The sequence below is a fragment of the Eulemur rufifrons genome, chromosome 8, assembly GCF_041146395.1.
Source record: "Eulemur rufifrons isolate Redbay chromosome 8, OSU_ERuf_1, whole genome shotgun sequence".
In the NCBI taxonomy this organism is placed as follows: Eukaryota; Metazoa; Chordata; class Mammalia; order Primates; family Lemuridae; genus Eulemur; species Eulemur rufifrons.
In genome coordinates this window covers 96071660-96087915 of record NC_090990.1, presented here as the reverse complement: position 1 = coordinate 96087915, position 16256 = coordinate 96071660, and the positions used below count along the sequence as shown (strand labels likewise).

General features: G+C 53.1%; 1 protein-coding gene across 1 annotated transcript in view; it reads right to left on the bottom strand.

Annotated features, from left to right (window-relative positions):
- Positions 1-15597, bottom strand: part of KCNJ10 (potassium inwardly rectifying channel subfamily J member 10) — a 28789-nt gene extending 13192 nt beyond the window's left edge. Inside the window, exon 1 of the mRNA XM_069478495.1 lies at positions 15544-15597. The gene's annotated coding sequence lies outside the window, so the exon portion shown is untranslated. The remainder of the gene's footprint in view (positions 1-15543) is intronic.
- Between the last annotated feature and the right edge of the window lie 659 nt (positions 15598-16256).

Genomic DNA, 16256 nt, shown 5'->3' with positions numbered 1-16256 from the left:
CAACTTGCCCTGTCTCAGGGACCCACCGCCCATCTCCACCCCTGTCCACTCCGCTTAATATTAGATTGAACCATATGAAATTGCCAATTTTAAAAAATGGGTCCCATATCGGCAATATCAAATATTTCAATCTAATAATACGTAATAACTATAAAATAATAGTAACGACCACCTTCAAAATGTGGGACACTTGGACAAATTCAGAACAATTCCGTTTGCTCCACACAGCCACACTGGGGGCAGTTAAAGCCACAGGAAGTGCTCTCCAAGGTCACAGCTGACCTTCCAATCACTAAATCCAAGCGCTTTTTCTCGATCCTCTACCCCGGCGGTCTCTCTGCCGCATTTCAGAGTGGCGACCAGCCTGTCTGTTCCACACGCTCTGGGCCTTGTACTGAGGTGCGAGGGGTGGGAATCCACTGGTTTTGTAGACCTCGATTAGCCCTTAAGTGACTCTGCGACTTCTAGGCTATGTGATTTAGGGCAAATCACTTAAGCTTCTGGGTTTCCATTTCCCTTATCTGCAAAAAGAGCCCAATAACACAAAGGTGTTGGGAGAACTAAATGGGATTGTGTATGTCAGAACGCTGCATGAGTTGTGAAGTATGTGGGTGGTCTCCTTGTCACCTTCTGACATCACATTCTCCAGGTTCTCTCTAATTCTCCGTGTACTTTAGATCTGTGTGTCTTGCTGTGATCTCTCCTCTGCCCCTTAAATCTTGGTGATTCTCAGGAATCCACCTTGGCCTTCATCCCTAACCACTCTACTCTACCTTCCTCAGCTGTTTCAGAGGCCCCATGGACTCCACCTCACCCCTGCCCTGTGTGTCCCCGCACTTACCCGTTCCCTCTGTCTGGGGCATTCCAATTTTCATGTGCTCAGACTAGTGTCCTCTCTTCTCAAACGGGAGTCTCTTTTGTATGTCCCTTCTTGTTCACAGAATTACACTCCATTTGGGTGCCCAAGCTAGGAAACTTAGAGTCACCCCTGCTTTCTCTCTCGCCCCCATTCAGTTGGTCACTAGGTCCACTAGTTCTGCCTTTGCAGGTTCTCTCCATGGCCTCTGAGGCTGCCCCAGCTCAGCCTCGCATTCTCTTTCACCTGAAATGTTGCAACCATCTATCTCCTGATCCTCCTGCCCCCAGGCTCACCTCCCTGTCCCCCACCCGCTCAGCGGACACAGTGCCTTTCTACAGCACGCACCCCATCATCCCACCCACTCAGCTTCTCATTCTTCAACAAGCTCCCATGGCTTTGGTGATGAAACACAAACTTCTTGGCATAGCATTCAAAATCCTTCACTGTCTGACCACCTTTCTTTTCACAGCCTCCCCTTTGATATTCCCCCCGTGTGGCCCATACTCCAGTCATGTGGAACGTGGCCTGCACTCCACTCCCTGTCGGGCTTTTGCTCAGGCATCTCGCTCTACCCAGAATGTTCCCTGCCCCCAGCTCCCCGCCAGGCCTGCTCTCTTCCCTTCAAATCCTCTTTGTCCTCTAAGGCCCTGTCCCAACATCCTCTCCACTGTGGTGCCTTCCCCAGGCTCCCAGGTAGAAAAATTTACTTTCCCTCTATGTCCCTGGGACATTTTGCCACACCATCCTTTGACTGTGAGCTCTTCAAAGGCAGAGACTATATCTCAGCCATGGTTTTGAGCTGGTACCTTTGAATTTAACCTAGCGGTTGGCTATAAAGGACTAGACTTGAAGTCTCTGGGAGATTCTGGGCTAGGGATGTCAACCCTGCCACATGTAAGCCCTCACTCTCATGCACCCCCTGCCACTCAGCAGATAGCACTAAGTCATCACAGTACCTTTGTTTTAACTGAGCCTCTGAATCTTCCTCAATGTGGCAATACAGAGAGCCATTTTCTTTTTTTTTTTTTTCTTTTTTTTTTTTTATTTCATCTTATTGTTATGGGGAATACAGAATTGCAGCAGAGAGCCATTTGCAATCAAATGGAGTTAGCCTAACAAATGAAACCTAATTTGTTATCCTGGCATGTATGGGTCACAGCCAAACGTCTATTCTTCTTTCCCACTATGTGCCATCCTAGTCTGTGTCATTTACTAGCTATGGGAACTTCAGTCAATCTCTTCATCTCTCTATGGCTCAGTTTCCTCATCTAAGGAAGCAGTAAAACCTTCTATTGTGTAGTCAGGATTATATGAGATAAAGTATGTGAAACCTGCAAGGCCTTTATGCAAATAAAGATATTATTATTCCTACTTTGCCCATAAAGGAAAAATATCTACTGAATTAGAGAAACTAAGGCTGAGAGAGGCAATGTCACTTGCTGGCATTTATTTAATGGCACAGTCGGAACCTGTGTCTAAGTCCTGCGGGCTTTTCTCTCCCTCTGCCTCTCCACATCCTGGTGGGCTCCGTGCTGCTCACACTAATCCACTCCCTACTTCTTCTCCCTCTAGGGTAATGCTGATCAGCAGAGTAGGAAGAGAGAAGCCCCACAATTGGAGGGGCTTCCAAACGGCTAATCTTCATCCCTCCTCCCTATAATTCCTCCCAGACCCTGTCAACCTGCAGAGGGGTGGGAGAGTGTGTGCTGAGGATGCTGAACAGAGAGAAGTTCCTCGAGTACTGACTTTTAGCCCCTCACCGTCCCACTTGCCCCCAGCCTCAGGGCCTCTGGGCAGCTGACAGCCTTTTCAAGGCCCAGGATGGCCAGGCCCAGGAGATAAGGTTCTTGGGGTGGAGGCCAGTGAGCCACTGAGCTGTCACCTGATCTGCCACCAGAGCCTGGGAAACGAGAGAGGAGATGATGGGACCTGCTCCTTGGGATCCCAGGCCAGACAGCCTTCTCCACCTGAGAGAAGACAGGGAGGCGGACCAGATCCCAGCTGAAGGCCTTCTCTACACACTTCTTTTCTCTGAACTTAGAAGCTGTGTTGGCTACTGGTGAGGGAGGGCTTGGACCTAGTTGGTGGAGGCTCTGAGAAGTAGCGTGGGAGAAGGGGGAGGCAGAAGAGTCATCTGCCGTGTGGAAGCACCCCAGGAGCGGCACCCACAAGGGTCATTTTACAAACCCCGCTTCCTCCAGGAAGGACCATCCCCATCTTCCCAAACAGGAGAATCTCTTCTGAACTGATTCTCAAATTGTATGTTGTTTATCTTTGTGTCCTTCTCAGTGCCTAGTATTTCTTGGCTTGGAAGCACCTGTAGGATTGATATTCTAAGTAGCTTTTTCCTCCCTCAGGCCCGTTTGCAATGTGCGCAACGCAATGCGGTTCATCTTTGGGAAGTCTTTCCTCTGAGCTTCCCATTGAAGTTTCAACTTTTGGACACCTGGGGGCGTTAACTCAGTCTCCTCAGCAGTCTTTTCTCTTGTCCCTGGGTCCTCACTCCAAGCTGCCCTCAGCCCCAACCCATCAACATTCTCCCTACTCTCTACAGTGAGAGAGGCAGATGGGGAAACTGGGGCCCAGGGTGGGCACACCATGCTTAGCAGGAGTGCCTCAGTGCAAGAAGTCCAGAGTTTTCTGTGGTGAGAAAGAAGAGAGACAGAAAGTTCAGGCTTGGGCCAAAAACTGGTTCCGAGTCAGACAACTCTGAACTTAAAGCTTCTCCCTGGACTGGCCAGGTCCTCCCCAGGGGAGCCCAGTGCTTCCTTGTGCCCATGTGACCAAGGACAAGAGGAATGAGTCTTGAGAGAAAGGAAAAAAGAAAAGTAGAAAAAAGAGGATAGAGAGGAAATAGAGGGGACCTCATCTCCGAAGCCCTTAGAATGACAGGTAGAACACAGACCTTTGTAATCTGGCCTTGCTGACCTCCCAGCATCCGTGTTCTCTATCCCCTCTCCATCCCCTTCGCACAGGCACTGTATCCACACTAAACTGCTCCTAGTTTTTGAACAGATCACGCTTTCTCTTAGCAACAGTTCTTTGCAAATAATGGAACACTCTCCTCCTCTCACTTTGCTTGATTAATTTCTACTCCTCCTTGAGGACTCAGCTTAGATGTCACTTTCTCTAGAAAGCCTTTCTAGAGGCCTCCACCCCCCGTGTGAGCTGCTGTGCAAGAGTATCTGTGTTGCCACGGTACCCAGGACTTCCCTTATTGTGTGCCAGGCATCGTGCTGAGTGTTCATGCAGTGCTTCATCCTGTCCTTTGTGGGAAGTGGGTCACAGGTGCAGCCCTCATATTAACAGTGTGGAAACTAGACTTAGAGACGTTAGCTAACTTGCCCAGGAGGACTGCTAGTAAGAGGTAGCACTGCAAGTTGAAGCCAGGCCTGCATAAACCAAAGCCTGTGCTTGTCATCTTGCTACTGTACTATGTCATAGGGTGTTCATGCCAGGAGACCCTCCATGGTCATGCCATTCAATCCCCCCATTCTACTGAAGAGGAAGCCAAAGCCTAGAAAATGTGAGTAACTTTCCCAAGATCACACAGCTAGCCAGTAGCCCATGTTATTTAATATCAGAATCAGAGCAGTAACCCTGGCCTTCTTCCTCATCCCAACTTCTCTCTTCTTACAAGATCGTTTTCTTGACCCTGGGGTGCTGAAGTGCCAGTTGATGTGGAGCCGACCTGGGAGCATTACCCGTGGAGCTCATTCCCCATCCAGCCTTGGCCATGGCCCTTTGTGTGTTGGAGCTGGCTCTCCCATCCAGCAGGTCTCAGGGGTCTCCCTCACCCCTGCAGCAGCTGGGCCAGTAAGAAGAGTTAGAATAAACAGCAAATAGTGAGGTCCACACGAGGGGACAGATTCAGTGGTGCCCTCACCAGGGGCTGTGAAAACAGTCAAAGAAGTTCGTTTGAGACCATAGGAAACCCCACAGCCCACGGGGCACTGAGAGTCATTGGAACTATCTCCAAGGCCACCCAGGCCTTGTTCAATAGGTGACTAAAGACAGGGGGCTCTCCTTATTGTCAAGGAGAGTGAGCCTCCACCTCTTCCTGGCCCTCCCCTTCGCCTAGTACTGCCTTATGCCTGGGAAATTCTTCCAGTTAAATCAAAATTTACCTGCTGCTACCTAAGCAATTTCTTCTTGTTTGTACCCTTGGTGGAGATGGAGACCCACAGGTACTCTGTTCCTATAGTTCATGTTCAGAGGATTAAGCCACCTTTCCTGACAGGTGTCCTCTCAACTTCATTCTCAGGCCTCCTGTTCCAGGCAAACTCTGACCCTCACACAGAGACATCTAAGGGGGCCCCCATCACCCCAGGAGGCAAGCTCTCTACCTCTCCCCCACCCTCCACTTATTCTTTATCCACATCCTCACTGAGGAGAAGGAGAGGGTAGGGATGGCACAAAGACACTAGATGCAGAACCAGAGCCGGAGGTGTCTCACTGTCGTCTGTTTCTTATAGCATCTAATAGCCCAGTACAGCAGGGGGCTGAAGTGACACTTTGGGCAGACCTCTTTCTCCCACAGGGGACATTTGGAGGCAGAAGAATCACAGTGGGGTTCAAGAGCTGGGGGAGGTTTCTTCTTTCACGAAGGAAGAGACAGCCTTAAGAAAACCCAGTAGCCAGAGGGGGAGTGTACTAGATAAGGGGGGTGGGGAGGAGTAGAAGGGCCCAGAAGTTCTTCTGTGCAGTTCTGGTGTAAGGGAAGCATCCTGGAGATCAGCACTCAGTAATATTTGCCGATGAGCGAGCCAGTGTCAGCTTAGCTCTCCACCTAATGGAGTCTCTGCCGCTGTGACCCCATCCACCTCCCAGGTCCCAGCACCCCATTGCATATCAGCCCTCAGGTACCTGGGATCCCGGAGGGCCCCATCTATTCCCTTCCTAGGGCATCTGCTCCAGGCTGCCAGAAGATGCTACAGACCAGAAGAGTAGGAGAGGCATAGACACCCCGCACAGATCTTGTACAGACACGGGATATTAGCTGGGAGGTTCAGAGCAAGGCATCACGAAGGACTTGTAATTGGTAGAGACCTCCAACTCTACACCCTAGCTAAGAAGGCTGAAGGGTTACTCTGCCCGGTGATCCAGAGTCAGTAGCAGGAGTGGGGGCGGTGGGAGGGCAGGAAATGAAAGGAGGTAGGCTCACCCTGCCTACAGAAAGTGAAGGGGTCAAGGGAACTTGGGAGGTTCTTGCTAGACCCAGAAGCCTACTTAAGGTCTCTATACCTGCTGTGCCTGCTATACCTGCTGTCCTTTTCCCCACCCCACCCCCACCACACCCCCACTCCTTCCCAAGGAAGGCAGGTAAAGCTAGCTCTGTTAAGCTTGCACACGGGGTGAGATGGGGTCATCTCAGGGACATCAAGAGACAGAGAGTGAAAAAGAATAAAAACCTAAAGGGAAGAGGCCTCCATTCTAGTCCCAGCCTTGCCATCAACTGCCTGGGCACGTCACCTCCCCACACAGAGCCTTGCTGGGAAAATGGTAACTGTCCTACCCCCTCCCAGGGCAGGGAGGGGCTGGGATATACCCATGTGCTCTGGTCACATCGGACCTGTGCTAGGCCAGGTGGGGAGTTAGTTATTCACATATAGCTCCTTCCGGTGTACTCGACTCAGCTCTGGGGTGGAGGTCCTGGCCCACCTAACTCCCTCGTGGTTGGGGTGGGGGTGGGGGAGCCGTGCTCAGAGTTCAGCAGAGTCTGTGCCGTGGTTAACGTGGTTAACATGGTTAACGTATAAGCACGTCTGGTCTGAGGCAGCAGGACATTCCCCGCCCCAGGGCCACATTCTTGAGGTCACAACAAGTGCAAACTTGTTATAACCCGTGTCAGAGCAGCAGAGGGCAGAGAGGGCATGGCGGGAGGTGGTGCTGAGACGCCTGTGGCTGCCAGAGGGGGTGCAAAAGGAACAGGGGCAGGGTGGGCAGAGGGCAGGTGTGCAGGCGCATATGCCAGGGGACCGTGGCGTGGGCGAGCAGGTCTGTGCGCTTGGGTCGGCGTGTTGTGTCTGAGCACATCCGCCTGGATGTGTGTACGGGAGCAGCATGTGGCGCTGCATAGATGCGCGTGTGCCTGTGTGTCTCTGCATATGTGAGCCCAAGGGCGTCCCCACAGTGGGAGGAAGAGGAGAGGCGGGCAGCCACAGGCCCAAGCTGGGCACATGGAACCGAGGAGTGGGCAGGCTGTGAGTGCCCCTTCCCCTCCTCAGGCCTCACAGAACCTGCATTCCAGCTGTGTCCACGGACTGCCCCGCCCTAGGAGCCTGGGCCTCTCCCTCTATGTGCCCTCCACAGCCTGCCCAGGGAGTAGGGGGGTCAACTCCTGCCCATCTCCCGGGCTCTGGGCCCACCCCCTTACCCCCCCACCTCTCCCCCCGCCCCCCGTGCTTTCTGGGCCCTCCGGACACTGGGGCAAAGGGGGTGGGGAGGCTCTGAAAGCAGGTGACTGTTTGGGGGAACTAGGGGACAGAGCCCCCATTGTGCCCGCCCCAGAGCCGCCTCAATGGAGCTCTCTGGCACAAAGGGGCTTTGACAATGGGCAGGACATTAGCATGCAGAGCCAGCCCCTCAGCCCTCTCCCTGTCCCACAGCCCAGGGGCGGGAGCTGAGGGGCTGCAGCAGAGGGTGAGGGGGCTGCGAGGCTGAGACTGAGGAGAGCTAGTCCACAGAGGCTCCCCTGAGGGCACTGCCCAGGAGACAGGGGAGGAGACTAGACTAGGGCCCCCAAACCTGCCACTTGCCAGATGGAAAAAGCCACAAGGACTGGCAGGGACGAAGGGGGAGGGGCTGTGGGTGGCCAGGCCCCTTGGTCCCAGGCTGGGCTCTAGAAAGAAAGGGTGGGCAGTCACGGTCCACCCACTTTTTGCCTCAGTTTTACCATCTATTCAAGGGAATTGTGTGGGTAGGAGAGGAAAAACGGAGCAATAGATAGCAAGATCTCCAACCTAAGCAGAAAGGGTATGTGCTCAGGGTTTGAGGTCTTTGGGCTTCTGCTTCCTTGGGGTGCCATCCTCTCAAAAGACCTCCACCTGCTGTGGTTCTGGAGGCTGCGGAAGCCACTACAGGGGAAGCAGGGAGTATCGATTAGGGACAAGGGTCCCCACCCATGTGAGCTCTTCCAGGGAGTTCAGCCCGCACTGGTGAAGGCAGAGCTGGCAGCCCAGCTCAGGGGAGTTTGGCTGGAGCCCAGTGAGCAGGACCAGTTCTTGCTCAGTGTGTGCCTCTATCTCACCCACCTGCCTCCTCCCCGTCCCCAGTCTGTGGGGGAGAGGCTTCCCTTCTCCTGCCCAGGGAACCTCACTAACACCCTCAGTGCCACCAGCTGCTACTCCCAAGGCACCACGTCCTGACCTCTGGCACCACAGCACAAAGGGCTGGGTCAGGGGAGGGAAAGTGCCACCAGGCATGGGGTGGTGGCAGAGCTGGGAGGAGGGCAATGACCTGGGAAGGGCACTACATGAGAAGCAGTGTCACCCAATCACAGACCCCTCTGCCCTGGGCCACTGAGCCCCAGGAGAGAGGGTAGGGGTACTCTACAGAACTGCTCCCCACGAGGCAAGACAGATACATCTTCTGGGTTTAAGAATGTCTTCCCAGCTTTCTTTCTCCTCTTTTCAGTTGCTGTTGGTGTCAGGAAGTCCTCTCATAAGACCTGAAGGTCTGCCCTCAAGGCTTCCTGCTGCCCTGCGAAGGGCCTGGAGGCCTCACTGGGATTGCTTCCTTCCCCCTCTCGGGCCCTCACTCCCCACCCAAAGAGGCTGATGGGGAGAGCACAGAGAGGGCTAGGAGTTAGAATTCCTGGGTTCACGGCCCAACAACCCCGCTAACTTTCGCTGGGAACTTGCACAAGTCACTTTCCCTCTCTAGGCCAAGCCCCAACCTGTAACCTGGGGTGGGTCACCTCTGGGCAGATGGGACCAGGCTCTGGAATTTAAAAAGAGCTTGCAACATTGAGCAGTATGCTAAGCCTTCTTCTAGTATTATGTCACTTAATTCTCAACAACTCTAAAAAGTAGGTGCTTTTTTAAAATCCCATTTTATAGATGAGAAAACTGAAGTACAGCAATGTTAATTGTTTACCAAAGGCCACACAGCTAGTGAGCGGGAGAATTGAGGCAGAACTTACACGATTAACCACTGCCCCATACTGCCTCCCTAGCAAAAATATTCAAAAGGCCATGGGCAGCAGAAGGAAATCAGCCAGGATTTCAGATTGGCCCAGGTTTTTTGACATTGTCTTCAGAGGTTCCTGTAGACCTGCAATTCTCAAAGTGTGGTCCAGGCACCACTGGGGGTTCCTGAGACCCTTTCAGAGACTCTTTGAGGCCAAACCTATCTTCATAATAACGTTTCTAAAACATTATTTGCCCCTTTTTCACTTTCATTATTCCACATGCTCAGTGGAGTTTTCCAGAAGCCACATGACAGATAATATTGCAACATATTGAATGCAGAATCAGATGAGAAAGCAACTATCTTTTATTAAGCCAGACATTAGAAAGATTTGTGTGGTGGCTCACGCCTATAATCCTAGCACTCTGGGAGGCCAAGGTGGGCGGATCGCTCGAGGTCAGGAGTTTGAGACCAGCCTGAGCAAGAGCGAGACCCCGTCTCTACTAAAAATAGAAAGAAATTATCTGGATAGCTAAAAATATATATAGAAAAAAATTAGCTGGGCATGGTGGCACATGCCTGTAGTCCCAGCTACTCAGGAGGCTGAGGCAGTAGGATCGCTTGAACCCAGGAATTTGAGGTTGCTGTGAGCTAGGCTGACGCCACGGCACTCTAGCCAGGGCAAAAGAGTGAGAGTCTGTCTCAAAAAAAAAAAAAAAAAAAAGATTTGTGAAGATGTAAGGCAATGGCACTCCTCTTGTTAAACTTTTTGTTTGTTTGTTTACTTTGGGAAATATGTAGCTATTTTCATTAAAATATGTCATTTATGTTAACATTTAATGGGTTTATTGTTATTTTAAATAAATTAATAATTATTTTAAGTTTCCCCAGTGTTTGTGTCTAACAAGGTAAATATTGAGAGCTAGAACCCACACAAACAAAAGCTCTTGGGAGTCTTCAGTGATTTTTAAGAGGGTGAAGGAGTCCTGAGATCAAAAAGTTGGAGAACCACTGCTCTAGACTCCAACAATTTCACCCTCCCCTCTTTCCAATTGCCCATATCTTTTTCATCACAAGGTCAACTGGGAGGTTTAGGCACAAGGAGAAGGTGTGCACCTGACTCTAGGAGCTGGGGCTGGGGTCAGGGGTGGAGCTGAGGGGGCCAGTCCAGGAAGAATGGAGCACTAAGAGGTCAGACCTACACCCCACATGGGAGGTGTCCCCATAGGTCTCCCACTTCACAAGCCCCTGATCAGATATTCTCAAGATAATGGGGCTGTCCCAGACTAGACTCTGACCTCTAGCCCCTTTTTCCACTGCAGACACCTGCCGACAAGCCCAGCGTCAGGCTGGAGTCAGCCGCCCTGGCCAGCAGAGAAAGGCTTTGTGGGGCAGGAGACCCACATGGGTTTTCGTGGGGGCCAACAATGCTTGGAGGACTATAAATTGGGTGTTCTAGGGTCTACTATTTGTAATCTAGGGTGATGCCATCTCCAAAGCAGGGGGCAGGTGGTGGAAAAGGGGTTTCTCTTGAGGTTCCCTAGAGAGTTGAATAATAGGATCTAACAGACACCCTGCTCTGGGATGCTCACATAAACCTCTAAAGTCAGGATCCTTCCCCAGAATGAGCAATCAGAGAAGTTTGCTAACTAGAGAGAAACTGGACCAGTAGCTACCATGTCCTAGGAGCCAGGCCCTTTGCTGAGTGCCAGGGGGTCCAGGGAGAGAAGAGATGCCTTTGCCAATCTGACTGGGGCACAGGCCCTACCCTAGGCTAACGAGGGAGACAGGATGCCCCCTCCAACATCACCATGCACAGGGCATCCTGGGCAAAGTCACAGATGCAGGGGTAGGCAAGATGGCAGAGCAGAGAGGGAAAGAGGACGGAGATTTGCAGGAGGGGTGAGAGGAGGGGTGTGACTCAGAGATTACTGTTGGATACGCTCCCCAGGAACAGGGTCTGAAGAGCGCAGTCCCGAAAGAGGGGGGTGCTGAAAGGAATGAGGGAAGGCAAGAAGTCTCTTGAAGACTGTGATAGGGAAATGTTTATCTAATGCCAACAGGGGTGTCTGAGTAGGGAAGGGACAGATTAAACGGATGCTTCATGACAACAATTCCAGTGATAACTCCTTGGTGGAGTAAAGCAAAGGAACTGAGGTGAGAGAGAGGGGCTGGAGTCAGGGAGGTGGTTAAGGAGGCTGCCGTGGGCATCAGCTGATGGGATGGACAGCGGATCAGGGGACAAAAGGAGAGAAGGGCACATAAACCTGAGAGAAGCTGTGGGGCACACCTGGGCTGGGAGCAGGCCAGGCAGGATGAGAAGAAGAGAGACCAGCAGGGCCGTGGCGGGCAGGGTGAGATGGGGGAGTGCAGAGAAGCCAGTGTCTGGCTGCAAGAGAAGTTGCTGAGAATGGGGAAAAGAGACTGTTTGGGGGAAGCTCAACAGCGCAATTCACATTTATTGCATCTTCATTAAAGACAGCACATCTGGCCGGGCGCGGTGGCTCACGCCTGTAATCCTAGCACTCTGGGAGGCCGAGGTGGGCGGATCGTTTGAGCTCAGGAGTTCTTGCACCAGCCCGAGCAAGAGCGAGACCCCATCTCTACTAAAAATAGAAAGAAATTATATGGACAGCTAAAAATATATATAGAAAAAATTAGCTGGGCATGGTGGCGCATGCCTGTAGTCCCAGCTACTCGGGAGGCTGAGACAGGAGGATCGCTTGAGCTCAGGAGTTTGAGGTTGCTGTGAGCTAGGCTGATGCCACGGCACTCACTCTAGCCTGGGCAACAGAGTGAGACTCTGTCTCAAAAAAAAAAAAAAAAAAAAAAAAAAAGACAGCACATCTGCTTAGCAAAAACTTATGGAAAGCAGGGGCTGTGGGTGTGGAGACCCAGCCTCAGGCGCTGGCCAGCCTGCTGCAGTCTCCTCTGAAACTACGTGATCATTCCTCCATCTTCCCCAACTGCAGAAGGGTGGAAGGATAGAGACCTAGGACAGAATCTCAGAAAAACCACAGTGAAGGGCTGGGAAAGATGACATAGTAGAGGATCAGAGAGGCAAGAGAACCAAACAGCAAACACCTTTACCTTCTGTATGCTAAGCGCCATTCTAAGCCCTTTGCAAATATGCACTCTTTCAATCCTCACAACTATTGCTAGCCCCATTGTAAGGATGAGGAGACCTGTTAAGCAAAGTGGAACCAGGATTTAAACCCAGGAAGTCTGATTCCCAGGCTGCACTCTTACCCACTGTGCCTACTGTCTCCCAGAGCAGAAGGGAGCCAGGGGACAGCAAGGGTTGTGCCAGCCATCCCGGGGAGGCCGCTGGGCTGGACAGCTTTAATGATGGACTTTTTGCTTTGGGGTTTGGATTTTTTTTGGTCCAACAGGTGGTCTCTCTTTTCTTCCCAATCTCCATTTCAAATGTCTTTGCTTTTATTGGATGTGCTTCTTGAAAACTAACCTAAGTCCTCCCTGATGCAGCCTCAACCCTTCTCCCAGGTCTCCTGCCACTGAAAGACCAGCAGGATGGCCCTGTGCGCCCTGCTGGGCCACATCTTTCTGGAGGCCCGAAGTGCTCACTCAGTCCTCTCAATCCCTGCTTCTCCCTGCTTCTCCCACCTTTCCCCAGGCCACACAGCTCAGTGCTTACTTCTCCCTCACATTCCAGAGGCAGCCTTCCCTTCCCCCACCACCTCAAATCCAGGCTCCAAGCTGGCAGACACCCACGGGAGGGTTTTTCCCACAATCCTTTTCTCTTTGCCCTTTCAAGGTTCCGATGGGGGGAGGGGACGAAGAGGGGCCACCCAGGATGCACTTTCTCCATAAAGAATGGTGGCAACACGTAGATCAAACTCAGACAAGGAGGAAAAGCATTGAACTCAGCCAGTGGGAGAGACTGAGGTGATGTGGTAAACTCAAAAAGCTCTCATTCCCAGGAGCTGCCCCAGCCAACCACCCTTCATTGGGTGCTAAAACGCTTAAATTCCAAATCTCCCTTTTCTCTCCAATCTTTCTGCAGTTTCCTCTCAATGGTGTGTCTTAGATTATCCTTTCTCTCTGCCCTTTCCGGGGCCCCGCTGCTATCCTGGACAGCTTGGCCTCAGCCTGGACAGTAGCACTGACCAGTCAGGCAAGAGAAGAATCTAGGCCGAGGAGGGGAGGGGGAGGGGAGGGAGAGCGGAGGTTTTTTCTTCCGTCCTAAATAATCTTTGGCAGGAAAGCTTAAGGACTCTATTGCCCATCTCTTTCCTTCCCCACCAATGCCAGAGGGCTCAGCCCAGCTTCCCATATTGTGTGAGAAACCAAGCATTTTCCTAGGAAGCCTGGGAGTCTCCTTTAAGGAAATGGGTTTTTCTGCTTGGCCCACCCCTACAGCCCTAAACCCCTTCTTCCACCAATCACAGGATGATGACTCCAGAGGACTTCATCTGAGCCCACCCAGATCCGAGTGTCCCAGCCTCTCTGGTCCCTAGGGTGGACAAGGGAAGAATGGTCCCTGGGTCTTCTGCCAGACAGTTCCCTTGTAGCTCAAACCAACAAAGCTGGAGCTGTAAACGAGCTCATGCACAGTGGTGCAGGTGGGGGCCACAAGGCTTGGTTCAGTGGGGCACACAGAGGAGGTGGGGGATGCCAGTGGGTGGATAATTAATCCCCCACACAAATATATGCACCCATAGACTGGAGGTGCATCAGATGTTGGGAAGACAGATTTTCTTCCCTCAGGGCAGGGGGCAACAGTGGAATTCTGCATTAGAGCCACAGAAGGAATGGGACCATAATCCTGACCCCCCCATCGCCACTCCCACCCTCCCACCCTCAGTCAGTGGAGTCATTGCCATTTGATATCCGCTGAGACAACTTGGCTGCTCTGGCTCTGGGTGGGGGGTGGGGGGATGGCTCAGAAAACAGCAGCTCCTTTCAGGACCCAGGTTGGCAAGGGCTTTGGGAGGCTGGACTGGCCCAGATCACCCCCAACACACCCTCCCTCCTCCCTCCCTCACCACCACCAAAGGACTGGGGGGTGGGGAAGGAGTTGACACTGCCTGGGCCATGCCTATTGCCGCCAAAGTCTGCCGGACCCTCTCCCTGGCATGATGCCTTCCCTCCCCCTCCTCCCCCATTTCCTCCTCCCTGAAAAACCAGCTATGAGCTAGGACACCTGGCTCCTTCTAGACTTGGTCCCCCATACCCAGTCTACACTCTGAGGAATTAACAAGCCCTACCACTCAGCACAGGATGGTGCCCACCATTATGCCAGCAACATGTTCAGAAATCCTTGGAGATCAGGGAGAGGGTTTCAGGATGAAACCAAACTGAACTCCGCGGTGGCTGCTGGCCCCCCACTGGGGCTGGCTTCTTGATATGTACTCTAGGCCTTCCTCAGCACCCCTAAACAAGGGACACCTCTCACATGGGGGCCCCAAATCTGCCATCATCATCTCCCTCCCACCCAGACTGCCTAAAGTAGTCACAGTGGGAAGAAAAGAAATTCAAACACCACAGCAAAAGCAGACTGGCCAGAAATCCTTAGTCAGAATTCGTAAAGATTAGCAACATAACCAGGCTTTAAGTGCTGGCCTCCTTTGAGTTCAAATTTGTACCAGCTTCTTCACTATCTCTGCTACCCCATCTGCATCACCCTGCCCAGGGCACTCATTTACTGGAATGAAACCTCAAGCTGCTAGAGACCTACCCCGGCTTCTTCCCAGTGTTGTACTTCTACCCATCCTGCCGTTCAGCTCTCCTCCCCCAAATCGGGAAATTCCAACCTTCATCTCTTTCCTAACACAGGTGCCCTTGGTTAGTTCCTGGAGGAGGGAGGGATGGAATGGGAAGGGGCATCTCTGTCTGGAGGGTGAATTTGTAGAACCCCATCTGCCCTTCTCATTCTAGAAGTGGCCCTGCTCCTTTCCTTCTGTGGATCTCAGTGTGAAACAGCTGGGGTGGGGGAGCGGGGTAATCAGGAGGGGTGTCTTGAAACGGGAGCCAAGTCAAAATGGAAGGAAGAGATTGGGTGGGCAGGGGTCCCAAGCACACCAGGCTGCTGTGTCTCCCTAACTTAAGCTGCCAAGTATCTGTTTTTCTCCCCATGTGTGAACTAGTGATCAGTGTGTGTCTCTATGTGATTGTCACTCTATGGGGAGGTGGGAAGGGGCCAGGCACGGGAGTAACCTGTCAATACTTGGAGGAGGGGACATTGTCTGTGCCTGTGTGAGGGATGCGTGGTTATATGTGGTGGGCACTGTATTAACTAGAGGAGCAGTGATGCGACTGCAGGTCTGCCCAGTGGGAGAGGGCATCAGGAAAGCCCCTTCCTTACATTAGAGGGCTGAGGTGACCAGCCTGGGTAGAGCTCCCTTCATGGGACGCCCTTCCCAGGAGGCTCCGTTTGGGACTGCCCAAGGCAGGGAGGTGGGGGAACAGGAGGTACCGCTGAGGCCAGCCAAGGTAGGGACTTAGGGGCTGGGGGCCCCGATGTCTCTAGAGAGTTAGGGGGACAGGACTTCGGCCAGGGCGGCAGCACTCCTTCATCAGGGCCAGGATCTTACCTTGGGTCCGAGGTGGAGTGGCCCTGCTGATGGGCCGCGGGGCAGCGGGACAGATGGACGGACGGGGTGGGCAGGAGTGAGGAGCGGAGCTGTGCGACAGGCAGGGCCAGGAGTCTTAAACCCGGAGCTGGGATCAGATAAGGGCTTGTCCAGGGGCCGGGGCCGGGGTCGGGCCGGCCGGGGGCAGAGCTGGGCCGGGCCAGGCCGCCCCCTCCCTCCCCGCAGCGCCGGAGCCAAACTTTGAGTGAATGGAGGGGCCCGGAGGGGGGCCGGGCGGGCGGGGGCGGGGGGCTCTGGGCAGACCAATGGGAGAGTGGAGCGCCAGGCTGGAGCCGCCGGGATTGGAGGGGCTTGGGCAGGGGCGGGGCGTAGGGGGCAAGGGAGCGGAGCCCCAGACAGATGGAGGCGCAGAGAGAAACACCCAAAGACAGAGACCAGACAGACTCGCGGAGAAAGAGAGATGAAGAGACGATACGCGAAGCGATAGAAGCCGAGCTGGCAGGATGACAGGGGAAGAGAGAGGGAAGAAAAGGGAGGCGGTGGTGTCAGAGATGGGGAAGAGAGCGGGAGCCGCGGGGGTGGGACTGGGGCCGAGTTAATGAAGTGGAAATGAATTCAGGACCGGCCCAGTGGCCTTGCAGGCGGCGCCGAAGGCAGCGCCCAGGAGAGAGAGTGGGGCGGAGTAGGCCTGGGCTCCCGGGGCTGTAGGGCTA